We start from the raw sequence: 10,391 nt of genomic DNA, 5'->3' as shown, positions 1-10,391 counted from the left end.
ATCACGAAGAATCACGAATCACTGTCAAAAATTATCGTGATTAAGAATGAACGTGATTGAATCACGAGTGATTCAAAAGTAGCAGTTCACGCCATCTCTAGTGCGGATGAGAGAGAGGGAGAGAGTGTTTATAAACAGGCGAAATGCCGAGCAATGGCAGAAGAATTCGGAAGATTGTAGAAGATTGCGGAAGAATACAGAACGAAAGAGAACGAGAGAGAAATAAAGTCGGTTGTAAAAGTACGTAGTTTGAAAAGTGTTTTCCTATACGGCGTCCCGATTAATGTATATGTACAACATAATAATTCTAATTGCATTCAAATATACTACATGTATGCATGTTTGACACCTCATAAACTCATTCACTATGACAGGAGTTCACATAATTCCGGAGACGCTTCTAATCGTTGGTATTAAAATCCGTCCTGTTCAACGGAACGGAGATCCACGACTGCCATCCGAACTGAAATGTGAGACCTTTTACACATACTAACATACCACTGGTATCGGTGAGATCGTCCACGAACTTTTTCGTTTCTATTCCGTCACGATCTCGCCCAGAAAGACCAGGGCTTTAGCCAATAGGAGCTAAGGCCGTTCGTCGATCGTCGAGTCTCGGGATCGCTCGGCAGGACTCGTCGGCCCGAATTGTAATATGGATGCCGCCAATGCCGCTCGTTTATTTCAAACCTGTATAATCTGTCAGTTTGTATTTGTGACATTTGAATCCGTAAATTGAATAATTATTTTGCTATTTAAAGGCTACGTGTAGTGGATTTCTGTTTTCATTTCTCACTTTATCTTTAGTATTTAAATTTCATGCAACAAGACTTTTTGGTATGCGTTTTTGTGTACTTCTTAATTTTATTCTAATAGAATAAATTATGCGTTAGAAATAGTGGATTTCTTTTTTCATTTCTCACTTCATCTTTAACATTTAAATTTCATGTAACAAAACTTTCTGCCTTGTGTTGTGTGTACTTTTAAAACTCTAAGGATTGTAACTGATATTGCAATAAAATGAATTGTGCCTTACAAATAGTGGAACTCTTTTTTAATTTTCTCACTTTATCTTTAATATTTAAATTTCTTGCAACAAGAGTTTCTGCAATGGATTCTGAGTACTTCTGAATTTTATTCGAATACAATAAATTGTGTGCAACAAATAGTGGACCACTTTTTTCATTTCTCACTTTATCATAGACATTTAATTTTCTTCCAACAAGAATTTCTGCCACGCATTCTACGTACTTCTGAACTGAATCCATTGTATTGCGTTTTACAATATTTCTAAGGTCATTCGTCAACACTACTCTACTCCCTCAAACTTTCAGATAATTTGTCAGTTGAAAACTGTTACAATATAAGTACACTTTTATTATTTAACATTTTAAAATGATTCTTATTCATTGACACCTTGACCTTACCTGGCCATGCCAAGCATTTAACTTCCAGGCCGCGGACATCTAGGCAAATTTCTAAACAGTCTCAGTTTGTGGCTGATATGCTATTTAACTTCATTTCGCTGCCAAAGTGCGGAGCAGTCAGTTTACATGAGTTGTCATTAGCATCTGAACATCAGCACTGCTGAACACAGCATTTTAGCTGGGCATAGTTGGAAAGCACTGAACTTTACATTGTGTTATATAGTATCGCCTCTGCAGTTTGCTGGAAAGCACCTTCATGTACTGGCAGCTCATTTCGATTTCACATCTTCTTCTACTTTCTTATAGTTTTTTTATGGAGATCTTCTATTTTTTTGTGATTACTCCTTTTCGTCCTCCACTTTTTCATGTACTTGGCGTAATTCTTTTACTTTTTTCAAGTTTTTAATGGGGATATTTATCTATATTAACTCTGTAGGTGTTTACTTTGTGCGTAGCCCATTTATTTATTTCACAATCGATTTTGAACATTTTGTTATAGTAGTGGAAAAGTTTGTTTACACTTGTAAACAAATTTACATTATCGTACTTATTTATTAATAATTCCGCGACGTTGCTATGTTCCCAATTTTAAGGGAAACTATGATAGCACATTAAAGAATAATAATTATAATTTGATATTTTTAGTCCCTAAAGATGAGGAATTGCGAACAAAATAGATAGCCGCTATTCCTCGTAAGAATTAGACACCAACAAAATATTCTGCTGTCTGTATTTTGCAGAAACTGATATTATAAGATACGAGGGTATTCTATCTCTCAATGGTGTACTGCAGAATGTTTTGTTAAGATGTTCAAGGATTATAACGAATCGAGACCATCCATTTTTCCGAATTCCCCATTTTATTTTACAAAAAATGTGCTACCCCAGAGAAAAGACCCGGCAGAGCGTCAAGAAAAAATAAGGAAACAGCATGAAAATTTAATTGAGGAATTTCTTACGTCAGTTTTGATCAGTGATTTTTCAGAATTAGTTAAAACTTATGAAGAAAAGCTTGTAATTTCTAACTGTTGGAGTATCAAAATAATAAATTCAAGAATTTATTTTTACGTACTTGTATGCAATGATAATTCTGAACTTTTGATATTTAATGCACAGATTGTAATCAATGACAGTATGAAATTACAAGTTTTTCAAAAAGATAAGGAATTATTACATAATGATTTAGAGTGGGTACTGCCTATTGATAAGAAATTATGTGGATGGTCTCAACTTCAAAATATATTAAAAAGATACAAATAAGTACAGCATGCAGATTCTAACAGTGGTATATGTCTCATTGAAAAACATCTGGAGAAGTCTGTAGATGAACTCAAAAAGGCATATATTATTGCAGAATCAATAGATTTCACCCATGCAAAACATTTAAAATAATTAATAGATCAAATACAGCAACTAAAATAAAAACAATCAATATAATTCATGCACCATTATTATGGCTTTTTACATAATATACTCAATCCTCAGCTACATATAATTTATTAAGAAACTTTTTTATTTTACCGTATAAACGGTATTTACAACATATTTCATCTAATATAAATACAACAGCACACAATGATATTCAAAACGAATCTTATCTCATTAATATATCTTCAAATTTAACGGACAGAGAGAAAGTAGTAATTTTATTAATTGACGAAATATATATTAGTTCTAAATTACAGTATAGATCAGAGTTACAGGTTGCGGTTTGAATTGTAATGGATTAGCAAAACCTATTTTAGCTTTCATGATAAGCTAAGCTTTTGGAAATAGTTCAATTATTACCTGTTTTTAAACGGATATTACCGGAGATGAAATGATCTCAATTGTTTACAAAATTATAGAATCTATTCAGAAATGTGGTTTTGAAATAATATGCATTTTAACAGATAATCATAGAATGAACAGAAACATGTTCAATAAATTATTTGACAATGAAATAAGTTTTCCTAATCCTTCACAATCTAATAAAACCATTTTTCTTTCTTTTGACTTTGTTCATATAATGAGAAATATAAGAAATAACTGGTTAAATTTAAAAAATGTAGGTAAAATTTATTTTCCCCGACTTTTATATAAATGAACAAAGATTAGTTAAATTTAATGATCTACGTACGGTTTACGATTACGAAAAATATTTAATTATTAAAAAAGCTTATAAATTAAATTATAAATCATTGTTTCCTAATAATTTTGATAGGCAAAAATTTTAATTGTACAGATACTGGCCATTTTTTAGAAATATTTCGCAACTGGTAAGATATTGTGAATAATAAAAGTAGTGTTAAAGGTAATAGGAAAAGAAACGAATTTTGTAAAGCGATTTTGAATGTTAATGATTTTAGATATGAATATTTAAAGAAATGTTTAACACGGTTAGATTCTTGGAAAAATTTAGAAACAGATGGTCATTTAACATTAGATACTTTCAAAGCTTAACATCAAAGTACTAGAGTTCTTTTACTACTCATAGAGTACTGCTTTCAAAATTTTGACATACCTTATCTTTTAGCAGGAAAATTTTCAACTGAAAAATTAGAGAAACGATTTAGAAATTACAGACTTTTATCTGGTTGTAATTATCATGTTTCATACAATGAAGTAGTTCATGCAGAGAAAAATATTCGATTAAAACATGTATTTACGAAATCAGCAAGATTCTTTTCTTTTACTGAAATCAAAAACAGATGTGAAATTTGTGATAACGATAGTAATCTTCATGACCCTTCCATTGGCGTGACTTGTTTTCTGGAAATCTTTGAAAGTGAATATTTATCCAATTGTGTTGATAATTCCATTAAAATTTACATATCTGGCTATAGGCTCCCATTCTGTTGCTAAAAAATTAAATTATTAATTGTGGAGGATAAAGGTAAAACTGTTGGCTATAAATATTTTTATCACTTACATAGAGGAGGCCCTTCTGTTCTTACTGAAGAAGTAATTACTATATTTACTCATATGTATGCCATAATGGAAGCCATAATAAATTATACTAACTTGGAGTCGCAATTTCTACAATCTGGAAGTCATAAACATATTTTATATAAATTGACATATATTAGTATTCAGTCAGATATACATTATTTTGCATTTTCAGATTCATGTAACTGTGGTCAAGATTACCACAATATTTTGTTTAAATTATTATTGTTAAACTGACTGCTCCGCACTTTGGCGGTGAAATGAAGAAGCTAAATAGTGTATCAACCACAAACTGAGACTGTTTAGACATTTGCCTAGATGTCTGTGACCTGGAAGTCAAATACTTGGTGTGGCCAGGCAAAGCATTCTCAGATCATCAATACCCATACTTTCTCTCTCGCAGACTTTCACATAATTTGTCAGTTTAAAACTTTGACAATATCAGTACACTTTCATTATTTTGTGTTTTAAAATAATTCTTATTCATCAACACGACCTTGCCTGGCCTAGTAAATTCATGTTGTGCACACCGCATCATCTTATGCTTCAATTATCTGTAAATAACACATATAAACCATACTTTAATTGCAAATTAACATAGAGCTTAAAATAAAAATACATCAGTCTTTTCTTATAATAAGCATAAAGAGACCAGTTTCCATCCTTTAAATTTTCAAAAGTAGGCAGAACACATTGCAGAAAGTCTTGATGCAAGAAATTTAAATATTAGTGAAGTGAAAAAATAAATGAAAAGATCCACTATTTCTAATGCACAATTTATTGTGTTAGAATAAAAAAAATTAGTCTAAGATGTTTATCAGTAAATTGAAATACTATTAATGAGAAATTAATAAAATTAATGACAAGCATTGAAATTGTTGTTGGTGTTTTTTAAAGGAATATTTGCAAAAAATTGGAAAATGTCAAAAGAGATATGTTGTCAGCATACTAACTTCACTAATATGGTGAGCTCTACATTGCAAGCGGTCGGCCATAATTTTTGTAATCTTATGGCTTTTGATTGACACTTCACAATTTTATCTCCGTCTATAACCTTCTCGGGACAACTTCCAAGCCTGGTGACTCCCCTTCGTTTCTAGAAGTTCTACATAAAAGGTCTAAATTAAAATCAGGTTGCTAGTATGGATAAATATAAATTAAAAACAGTTTTCTGGTATGGATAAAGATATCTGGCTATTCAGATTTTGGCTACTTACCTTGTAATTAAAATTGATCAATCAATACTTTACAACTCTGGCTGCAATTTATTAAAATTGAAAACATTTTTCTGGTATAAAGAAATTAAAAAAGTACACACTTTAATTACAAAACAAGAATAATTCAATAGTGTAAAATATTTGACACTTCACAGATTATGAATGAGCGGCATGAGCGGCCGTCACGAGCCCTGTCGAGCGATTCCAAGAGTCGATGAATCGACGAACGGCCTTAGCTCCTATTGGCTAAGTGTTGACAAAAAATTCCTTGATGAAATAAAACCGGGAGAACGAGAACAAGCCGTTTTTGACAGTCTCATGACATGTATTACGATATCTCAGTTGTTCGTGGACCGATTTGATTGATTTTGGTTTTATTCGAAAACTTATATGCGATTTACATTAGAAAAATGCCTTTAAATTCAGAAAATATTGCAGGCGTGTTGAGATATTCATGAAAGAAGTTTCAGGTTAGGTTGGAATGGACCATCTCTCCTGTAAAAGATACGTGGTAGCTCCAACGCCGGGTATACAGGGTGTCCCAAAAATGTTGTAACACCTTGAAAGGGGTGGTTCGGGAGGTGATTTGAAACAACTTTTTCCTTAGCGAAAATGTTATCCGAGGCTTCGTTAAGTAGATATTAACAAAAAACTCCATCCAATCAGAGCGCGCGTATACCGTTGGAGCGCTCGCGGTAGCGTATGAGCGCGGCCGCCTAGCGCGTAGCCTACGTTCAACCGGCATACTCGCGCTCTGATTGGTCGGGGTTTTCCCTTAATATCTCCCCAACGAAGCCTCGGACAACATTTTCGCTAAGGAAAAAGTTCTTTGAAATCACCTCCTGAACCACTCCTTTCAAGGTGTTACAACATTTTTGGGACACCCTGTATATACGGGGAAGCTTTATAATTTTTCATGTACTTGGTGTCGAGACGCTACAGCGTCTCTTGATTTCACATAGGAACACTATTCAATTCTTGTAAATAAGACAAATTGTGTATGTATGAGAAACGAAGAATTTAAATTACGCGCGACAAACTGATAGAGACCGTGAGCGCCCAGCTCAACCAGTTTCTCCCCACTCCGTGACACTCAGACCAATCGATACTTCCTTATCGACTGTGTACTCAGTCTTCTCGGCGGTCTCGAGCATTGCAGTTGTAAGTTGTGACACATTGTGTCATATTGTGTCGCAATAATATCTCGTAACTCCTCTTAAAGGAACTATAGTGAGAAAAACCGTTTGCTACTTCGGAATCTGTTAAAATACAACCGTTTCGTGAACTCAATCGTACATGTGCCATGGTAAAATCGCGTAGAATCGTGTCTATGGTTTCAAGTGGTGGATGATTTCGACCGAGAAAGTTTTACTTTCAGCAGCCTTCCCGTGTGTCCGTTTTCGTCCGGTATTCTTGCTTTTTCCCTCAATTTTGTGCAGACATGCGTTAGATATGTTTTAATCTGTCCGAAGCTTCATCTTGGAAAATATCTGTTCATTTCTCGGTGATGGATTAAGGATAACGTGTCCGTCAATCGTTGATTCCAGGTGAGTCTACTTGTTCCGTATTGATGAAGCGTCTTTTTATACTAGTATAACAACGAATGTGGTTGATTTGTTTACTTATTTATTTATTTAACCGAGTAGCAATCTTATTACAAACGTTACAACGAATGGAAAATAAACGTACGCGTACTATTGCAGCTACATACAGAAATTAACGAACCTAAATAAAAATATGTACTTTAGCAGATTTAGATTTACCGGGGTCTGACTTACTGGTGCTCATTAATTCATGTTTTATGAAATGCAGGTGTTATTTGTTAAGAAGATATATTTATTTTTAAAAAAATATTCCAAATGTTAAGTATTCAGACATAGAAATTCGAACGAAATAATATGTTGAAAAGTATGAAAGTCGCGACCGTCATTTTTAGGAAATGGAAAAAAGTAGAGGAACGTGATACATGTATACAGTCTTGTGTAGGGAAAAATTGCTAATGACGAAATTTGTGAAAATATGAAACCATTTAGATACAAATTTCGCTTTTTCCTTCAATCTGGCAAGTGCACCTATGTTTGTAGATATTATGTTTTAATTAATGTGGAAAAAAAATTGGAAAATTAATTACACGAATCGTACCTATTTTCAAGAATTCCAAATTTCTCCGAATCTGTAATGGTAGATAAATAATGAAAAGTCAAAGAATAAGGAGTTCTTGAGAACTAGTAATTGAAACTTGTTTAATTTTATGGTAGATAAACCCTATGAATGGACAATTTGAAAGAATTGACGGAGCCACGAAAAAAATGAATAAAGTTAGAGAGCTTATCGGTATACTCGCTCAGCTTATTGTTAGTATCAGAATCTGTGTAAGGAAGGTTAGTTTTGAAATTTCGTGTTCGAAAAAGAGAGTGACTATGCTCGGTGACCTGAGGCAAGCGTTAAAACAAATTAGTATTTTATAGTATTTTCGAGCAATTGATGTGACGTGTATACCGATTTCAAATAATAAATGGCGTCAGCAAAATATCTTTTATACCCATATTTAAAAGACGTAAAATGTGACTATCAGGAGTGGATATCAATTTGTTTGAACGTTAAATGATACATAAAATCAATGTCTACGAGTTTATTCGATTATATGGGCTCATTTTTATTTATTCATTGTGAAATAATTCATTGAATTTTAATTTTTTGTTTTCTCTTGGTATTCGACATTTTTAGAATTTCTTAAAATTATTTGACAATTGTTTAGTCGAATACAGTTTCTTCTGTTAAGTGTTAAAGTAATAATTATTTATCGTTCGAAAAATTTAGTGTAAACGTAAATATCAATAAAGTTAAAGTTAAGAAGGATTACGTCATCATAAATTCTATTTACGATGTCTGAACGAATGTATGAATAACCAAATACAAGCGAACTAATTAATACATATATTATTTCCCGCAATAATAGTAAATATTAATGTACCCAGGGCGAAAGGTGAAATTTGTAAACAAAATAATTGTGTAAGCGAACACAGTTTGTATTCGCGTGGACCACATGATAGATGAATGGCTAAATGAATAAATAATAAAATGACTGACAGGCGTTGAGGAAGATTGTACAAGATAATTGATGTAATATGTAATATCCTAAACGGATATCTTAGGGTTCCTAATAGAATTACGAAGATTGAAGGTCACTTCAGTTCTACTTAAAATTCATAAGTACGTACCAATTATTCTACTACTTTTAATTTACAATTTCAAGTTTAAAGTTTTTCTGATTTTCTTACATAACTAGAGGTTTAATTAAAATTTAAATGAACAATGTCTGTATTGTAAATCCATTAATATAAATTCTTTGATTGGTCTAATAAATACTCATTATTTATTTGATATATTTTTATAAATGTATAAAATAAAATAGTAGTTAGTTATAGTTTATTCTCTTTGCGGAGTAAATAAAATAAAATAGTATGCAAGTAGTGAATAAAACAAATAATAAATATTTATTAGACCAAGAACATTATAAATATTATAAATTATTTTATATATTTATTATTTTTATTATTTAACTCCTTATGCATATACTATTTTATTTTATACGAATTTATTTTTTGTATCATATGATATTAGACCAGACGTATTTTTTAATATAAGATTGTGTGCACTTTCAGTGAAAATTGATTACAGTTAGAACAAGAGGATAATGGAATGCTATAGTGAAATAAAAATATGTACTAGAGTATAATATATTCGATTATTATACAAAACAAAATATAAATTCGTATAAAATAAGGTAATAAACATACAAAATAAAATTAGTAGCGTAAACAGTTAATGGTAAGGATAGTATATATTTATTAGGCCAACGAAAGAATTTATTTTGAAGAAAGCAAGACGTTACAACAAACATATGCACATGAACAAATGGCTATTAATAAGTTTTCATAAATACGTCTCGAGCTAGTTTTTAGTTAGAAATATCTGAGACTTTGTGACAAGCGATTACAAAATCGTTCTTGGCAGTTGTGTATTCTCTGTCGGCAGCTTTCGCGTGTCGTTAAGAGGTAAGGTCTAGTCAGGATTTTCAAAAAATCGATATTTTTGCATTTCCTTAAAGTATGATATTTTGAATATATTCTCTGCAAATTTCAAGTTAATTCAATGAATAGTTTTTGAGAAGCCATAAAGTTACTAAAGGCAATGATCCTTGATGTATTAAATGTAATCATATAATAATAATAATATTATTATTATTAATATTATTAGTTTTATATAATATATTATAGTTTATATAAATGTAATTATCTTTGGCATAGAAAATAACATACTTATGAACAATATGTATATTTTTGCAAATGGGATTAGGCCGAACATACATGACATAGTACTGTTTTTAACTTCGAAAAAGGAGGAGGTTACTCAATTTGACATATGCAAATACATATACAAATACATATACAAATACATATACAAATACCTATACAAACTGTTATGTAGGGGTGTGCGGGATCCCGGTCGGGACGGGAATTCCTCCCGGGATCGGGATGGAATCCCGAGAATTTCAAAACCCCGAATACATCCGGGATCCCGAAACCATTCGGGATTCCCGAGAATTTCGAGATCCCGTAAATGTTCGGGATTCCCGGGAATTTCGAAATCCTGTACATTCGGATTGCTGAAATTTTCAAAAATAACAACACTTTCGGAAATCTCAGATATTATTCTATATCCCGTACATTGTCGGGAATCCCGAACATTTTGCGGGATCTCGTGTATTCTCGGGAATCTCGAATCAATCGGGATCCCGTATAAACTCGAGAATCCC

General features: G+C 32.0%; 2 long non-coding RNA genes across 3 annotated transcripts; one reads left to right on the top strand and one right to left on the bottom strand.

Annotated features, from left to right (window-relative positions):
* Nucleotides 1-2,061: 2,061 nt before the first annotated feature.
* Nucleotides 2,062-6,202, bottom strand: LOC128882366 (uncharacterized). Of its 2 annotated transcripts, XR_008458364.1 has the most exons (5): nucleotides 5,573-6,202; nucleotides 5,309-5,460; nucleotides 4,339-4,909; nucleotides 4,076-4,267; nucleotides 2,062-3,957 (listed from the first exon to the last, which is right to left on the bottom strand). It is a non-coding gene; the product is annotated as an uncharacterized LOC128882366 (long non-coding RNA). The 2 variants fall into 2 exon arrangements; XR_008458363.1 differs by having other exon boundaries at nucleotides 2,629-4,267; nucleotides 5,573-6,199.
* A 488-nt stretch (nucleotides 6,203-6,690) lies between these two features.
* Nucleotides 6,691-9,736, top strand: LOC128882365 (uncharacterized). Its single transcript, XR_008458362.1, has 3 exons — nucleotides 6,691-7,119; nucleotides 8,551-8,785; nucleotides 9,428-9,736. It is a non-coding gene; the product is annotated as an uncharacterized LOC128882365 (long non-coding RNA).
* Nucleotides 9,737-10,391: the final 655 nt, after the last annotated feature.

Source organism: Hylaeus volcanicus, unplaced genomic scaffold, assembly GCF_026283585.1.
Source record: "Hylaeus volcanicus isolate JK05 unplaced genomic scaffold, UHH_iyHylVolc1.0_haploid 11223, whole genome shotgun sequence".
Classification (NCBI taxonomy): domain Eukaryota; kingdom Metazoa; phylum Arthropoda; class Insecta; order Hymenoptera; family Colletidae; genus Hylaeus; species Hylaeus volcanicus.
Note: the sequence above shows the minus strand (reverse complement) of the source record. Positions and strands in the feature narration are given on the sequence as shown.